At 38.2% G+C, this 6,529-nt stretch overlaps 1 protein-coding gene across 1 annotated transcript in view; it reads left to right on the top strand.

Moving 5' to 3' along the window:
• Positions 1-2,958, top strand: part of LOC309556458 (epidermal growth factor receptor-like) — a 285,296-nt gene extending 282,338 nt beyond the window's left edge. Inside the window, exon 17 of the mRNA XM_082258918.1 lies at positions 2,808-2,958. The gene's annotated coding sequence lies outside the window, so the exon portion shown is untranslated. The remainder of the gene's footprint in view (positions 1-2,807) is intronic.
• The last annotated feature ends 3,571 nt before the right edge of the window (positions 2,959-6,529 follow it).

Raw genomic sequence — 6,529 nt, forward strand, 5'->3', positions numbered from 1 at the left:
CGGAGAGAAGAAAGAGGCGGAGGAGTAGAGGGGGGGAAATGGGGAAGTAAGAGGGAGAGATCATGTTAGCAAGATTTGCCAACTACTACCGCCATAGCACTTATACCCCTCTTTTTTAAGCTTGTCTGGCATTTTTCTGAGGGGGGTGATACTTGTTTGAGGAAGGGTACGCAGCCTATGGCTGCAGGATTGTACAATTTTATTTTTTCTGTTGGCCATAGAAATTACCCCCTCCATGTTCTGCTGGCTGCTCTTCTCCCCGTGTTGTGGAATAGCAGGCAGCCTATGGCTGTGTATTTTCCCCCTGCAGCCATGCCTCCAGGGTCCTGACTATAATGAAAAAAATATAAATAAATACAACTGGTCGCTGAGTGCCTGGAGGATAAAGAATATGGTGGCAAAGCAGAGAAATTTCAGACATGCCTGGCCTCTGCTGTACACAGCCCAACCACAGCATCAATACCAAAAATTACAGAAAAAAAAAAATAATAAAGATAAAAAAAATGCTGGTGGCAATCTGCCAGTCTGGGTTAACCCAGGCCAGAAAGTTTCCATTAAATTATAGAAGTGAGTGGTTGCAGTACAAAAAGCTAGGAAAAAGTGGGGCTCAGACTGCACGACTCAGGTGTGATGCCTGCTGCCACCTGATTGCACTGTGCATCCACTGCACAATATTTGTGGCTATTGCCCCTCAAATAAAACATTCTAATTTTTGTTTTGTCTCTTCTTTTTATTTTGCAGCCTATGCAAGCTGCTTACCCACTGTCCAGTCACTGTAATATACTTGTGCCTATTGTCTTTCACATGATACAAGGTTATTTGTATTGCATGATAAAACCTGGCTTGTTTCTTTCTATTTGCTGCCTACTCAGGTGCTTGGGTACTGTCCTGACGCTAGTCAGTTTCTAGCAAACACATACCTGGAGTCTATATTTTAAGAATAAAAATTTGGGGAATAATTGGGGATACAGGGATGGGTGGGGGCTTGGGGGAATGTGGGGTTGTATTATTTTGTTTAGATTTGTTTAACCACTTTACCTCCGGAAGGTTTTACCCCCTTCATCACCAGACCATTTTTTTGCTATTCAGCACTGTGCTACTTTAATTGGCAATTGCTTGGTCACGCAACACTGTATGCAAATGAAATGTAAATACATTTTTTTTCACACAAATATAGCTTTTTTGGTGGTATTTGATCACTACTGAGTTTTTTATTTTTTATTATATGAATGAAAAAAGACAGAATTAAAAAAAAAAAAAAATATATATATATATATATATATATATATATTTATATATATATATATATATATATATATATATATATATATATATATATATTCTACTTTTTGTTATTAAACATATCCAATAAAATTACATTTCTTAATACATTTAGGCCAAAATGTATTCTGCTCCATGTCGCAAGTGCTGGCAGTGATTGGGGGGGGGGTTCTGTTAACACTGCATTTTTGGGGACACTAGTATGGTTCTGACGGTGACCAGAATACGGACCCGGACGGACACTACACTGGCAGAGATCAGCGACTTATAGTATGACTGTGATGGTGTCAAGGACTGGCACTAAAAGACACTGATTAGGAGGGACACAGACTGACTCTAACTGACACTAATAAAGTGATCAGTAAAAATACGGTAAACTGTCACTGTACTGATGACACTGGCTGGGTTACAGAAGTAATTAGGAGGACAATCAAAGGGTTAACTGTGTGCCTAACAAGTTTATGTTTACAGGGAGAAAAAAACAGCCAGATGTGTGAATAAATCAAAAAATAAATAAAATAATACCCAATGTATGGCACCCTCAAAACACACAGAAAACCACTAATATAAAACTAGGAGTTGCTGCCCCTTGGGTTGAAAACATTGGTTTCCATAAGGACGTAAAAAATATCAAAGAAGGCGCTAACTCATAAAAAATTGTAAATCATACACATAATAGACGAATAAGTGAATCATATACATAAAAAACAAATACAATAAAAATTTAATAAAATGTCCATTGAGATAGAATTCTCAACACTGTGAAATCTTCAAACATATGAAAAACTTCTACACCTCTTGTGCCGAAAGATGTGATTAAGAACTCGGTAAACGTTTTGACCCCCTTTTAACTGGTAAGTCAAGATGTGCAGTTTGCCCCTTTAAGGCTCGTGTCTCATGGTCCGATACTCCAAACCACTTCTCTAGCAGAATTCCATCAGTGATGAAGTGACCCATTAGTAGACATATTAAAGGGTATCATAGCATGATATTGTTTATTTAAAAATTGGTATAAAAACAATATATGGAATTACACTCACGTGGCAGGGTGCATGAATACCGGCACTAGCATGTACAGCCTGCGAGCCTACTTACGAACTTGTGCTGTTTCGAACCATAGCCCGAGAGGCTGGGGAGCGTGCGCACCCGTAAACCAGGACATTTGGTGTGATGTTTGGGTATGTTGCGGTGCCCAGGAGAGCCATCTGCCAGCAGGAAAATTACTACTGGCCAATTGGCAAGAGGTTAAATGATAATTGTATTTATAAAAGTAAAACAAAAAAAATCTATGTAGAAAGTGTTAAAATGACAAAATACTAAATATATTAATGTTCATTTTTATGTCAAAATTAAAATGTTTTGAAATTTTCAATTATTTTGTTAAAATTTGATTCAGTTATTATTTACATTATGGAATCATTTTGGAAAACATTATGCCCACAAATTAGTATTAATATCATATTGTTGATGTGCAGGCCAGAATTCTGAAATTTTGACTGACGTATTTTCTTTCATTTCATTTGTAGGTGGCACATCAGCAACAGGTTGGATATCAGACCTGCTCATTCTGCTTTTCCTCATTATCCTAATCATCATTGCAAAAATGTTAGTTTTAAATGATTTCCAAAAATATTTTTGGTTCACTTAACAAGCAATATAAATAATAAAATCAGTCTAACTAATCTTGGAAAACGTTTAGTATATATTTTAACGTGACAAATCAGATTCTATTTGAATATGTGATAAAGATCTCAATAAATGTGGTGCCCAGCCATGCTTCCATTCTACCGCTATACTTTTTATTTTACCCCTAATTACTCGCCCTCTTTCTATTCTTGATCTGCGCCCAAGGCACTTATCCTTGCTGAAGAATTGTAGTTCTCTTTATTAACCCTTTCCTTATCTTCTATTTCTCAACTCACTGTACAAATTTGTTGACTAACAAGTTATAGTCCATTGTGACAGAAAGTTCTTGATTCTGCATTAGGCTCTGTTCACATATTGGTATCTGGGAACTTCTTTTAGACGACAGGCATTCTGTGGTTCTGTTTGCGTGATTTTACAGTACCGGCAAAATCGCACCGTGATGTGCCATTGGAAGTGATGGAAATCGCATGGGCGTCCTGCATTTTGCTGTGATTCAAGATCACCAATATGAGAATGGAGCATTAATGTATTATGATGTTAAATCTCATAAATGAGTTTAGTTTAGACTGATTTAGCTTTTAATATATACATGAAAAGTATTCATAGCAATGTCTGAATGCTTAAAAATTGCAATAGAATCATATGTCTTTTTGCTGTATTTACTTTATGTAATCCAATAAAAACAATTGTGATTAAGATTGACGTTTATTTAGAGTGCATACATATATTTTTTTATTGGACTAAAAATTATCCTGGAGTGGGGCTTTAAGGGAAACTAAGCTTTAAGGGTTCCTTTTTGCAAGTATGAAGTTTTATCTACAGATCCACTATGCGCTCCTGTAAAAGAAACTCTACAATAGACAGAAGTAACTCTGCAATAGAAGATGTAAGTGGCATCAGGGTGGTGGTCAAGCAACTGTAAGGTGTTGAAGCTTAATTGTTAGGGTGGCCAGGGCTTCTGGGGTACCTGAGCACTCTTTTATTAAAAATTATACCAGTGAATCCTGACATAAAGGTCATTGATCAGGCACTTATGGGGTGACAATACTACTGTTCCTGTCTTCCAAGTGTTCTCCTGTAGTGTCACCCTGTCACGTGTCCCTGGGGAAGCCTACAAGCTGCCATGCTCATAGCATAGGCACGCTCCACCATTGTCACTAGCAGGAAGCTGGTCCAGAGCAACGATGTGCAGATGACACTGGAGTATGTGCATGCGGACAGGAAGTGAAATAAACAGCTTGGAGGAAATCAGCAGCACCGAGATGCAAAAAAAAGATAAAATAAAAGTAAAAACAGTATTGTATGAGTTAAAAGCATGTCAGTTGTTTATGATTCACAGTGTTTAGCAGACACAATGGCATCCAGTTATAAAATCATGGTTTATGTGATGACATAGTCATTATAATGGTAAAGTTTTGCTGTACATTAGGCAACTTTGTCATTTTATTACGTCACGCTGATAGCCTAACATCTAGCTGTATTTTATGTGTATAAAATTAATTTAAGCAGTTATATATTTACATGGTTTTCTATTTCAATATATTTATTAATTTGAGCATGTGGTACAGATCAAACATTCTGCATTGTGGGTACAAATAGAATAAGCCAAATACATGGATCAACATTATGTCAAACTGGTATCCAATAAGCACTGTAGAGCGAAGGCTAAAGATGTGATGTTGTTTCTGGACCAATGCGAAGAATAATAAATCAGTACAATGACTCTTGATGTCAAAAGTAACATTATACATGTGGAGCAAGTAGACTGAGACAGTCAACCAAGAAAGAAGAAAGAAAAGTAAGTGGGGGGGAATGTAGGAAGAGAAGGCAGATAGAAGTGGAAGAGATGGGGAGCGAGAACAGGAAAGAAAGAGTAAGATCCATACTAGAGGAGAGAAGAGGAAAAGGAGAAGGGGGGGGGGGGTGGGTGGTCAATGGAGTAGACCTGGCTGAGGTCATATAACACATCTCATACGAGTCTGTTGGGAAAGCAGCTTCTTGGATACCTGTCATTACCACTTCTGGATGTGTGAATCTAAACGACACCTAAAGGACTGGGGGGGGGGGGGGGGGGAGAGGCTGTACCCATGCTTGTAGCGGCGCTGGAAAATTTTTAATATACCAGGCCACATGCCTTTCAAGATTGGGAAAGTACCTTGCATGGAGAGGCAAATCTGAATCCATGCAGTTCGCAGTTTGCCGAATAGGTGAACTAAATGGCCAAATGTTCGTCTGTCTACCCTGAACCTCTGGCTGCAGTAGCTGGAAGTTATTCATATAGTGGTAGTATTACTACCACCACTAAATGACAGCTTCCAGTCACCTGCCGCCTGGCTTGATTCAGATTGTAAAAAAGGGATCAGGAGTCTCCAGGGGGGACTTATTGGAACCTTTTATAATAAGGAACTTATTGGAACCTTTTATAATAAGGATCTCCTAGATATCTGCCCCCACCCCCATATGAATGAGTAAGGGATACATACTACCACTTGGCACTCATTCAAACTAAAAGTTGACACAGTAAATAAACACACAGACGCCAAGGAAAAAGGTGATATTGCAACAACGCATGTACACAATGGCCTGTGTCATGACAAACCTCTCTGATTGCGCTCCCTCTGCAAATGACAGCTCCCTGAATGTCAACAAACCAGCCAGGGATGTTTGATGTCTTGACCACACATGATCATGACCCTATGTGGGAAATTGCGTCATCTGGGATCCTCCAGTCTCATTGCTTACAAACAGAAGCCAGCAAGGAAAGAACTGTCTTGTAGAAGCGATAGTTTTAATTTTTTCATGCTCCAAGACTTTAAGACTAATTAATTAAGACTTCCCTCAAGTCTGGTATTTAAAGGAATTATGTATTTTTAATACTATATAGCCTGCTAAGCCACAGTAAAATTCCTGATGCCTGCTGAACAGTATTTTTTTTTTTTATACCATTCAGTGGGTAGAGCGGATGCCATGTCTCTTTTTACCGAAAGCTTGGCCCTGATAAAAAGCCAGAAAAAAATGAAAAGACTTAGCTCGCATAGACTTTAATCACTTGACCACGGGAAGGTTTTACCCGCCCACCCCATGACCAGGCCATTTTATGCTATTTAGCACGTGCAACTTTAACTGGTAATTGCGCGTTCATTAAATGCTGTACCCAAATTACATCTATATAATTTTTTTCACACAAATAGGGCTTTCATTTGGTGGCTTTTGATCACTACTGTGTTTTTTTATTTTTTATCATATTAACAAAAAAAGCTATTTTTTTTTTTGCTTTCTGCTATTAAAACATATCTAATAAAAAAATAAAAAAATCCTCATAAATTTAGGCCCAAATGTATTCTGCTACAAGTCTCTGGTAAAATAAATTCCAGTAGGTGTATATTGATTGGTTTGTGTGAAAGTTATAGCATCTACAAACTATAGTATATAGAGTACAGGGACGTGAGGTCAGTGGCTGGTGAGGCACTGGCTAGTATCAGAGCCAGACACAACCCCCACATTATTTAGTGAACAAACTCCCACAGCGTAGCTGAGCACCGTGACATGAAAAAGTTAATCTTCAGCCAATTGGCTTACGCTTAAAAATCGGCGTGTCAGG

The sequence above is a fragment of the Pelophylax lessonae genome, assembly GCF_965119305.1.
Source record: "Pelophylax lessonae genome assembly, chromosome: 5".
NCBI classification, from domain to species: Eukaryota; Metazoa; Chordata; class Amphibia; order Anura; family Ranidae; genus Pelophylax; species Pelophylax lessonae.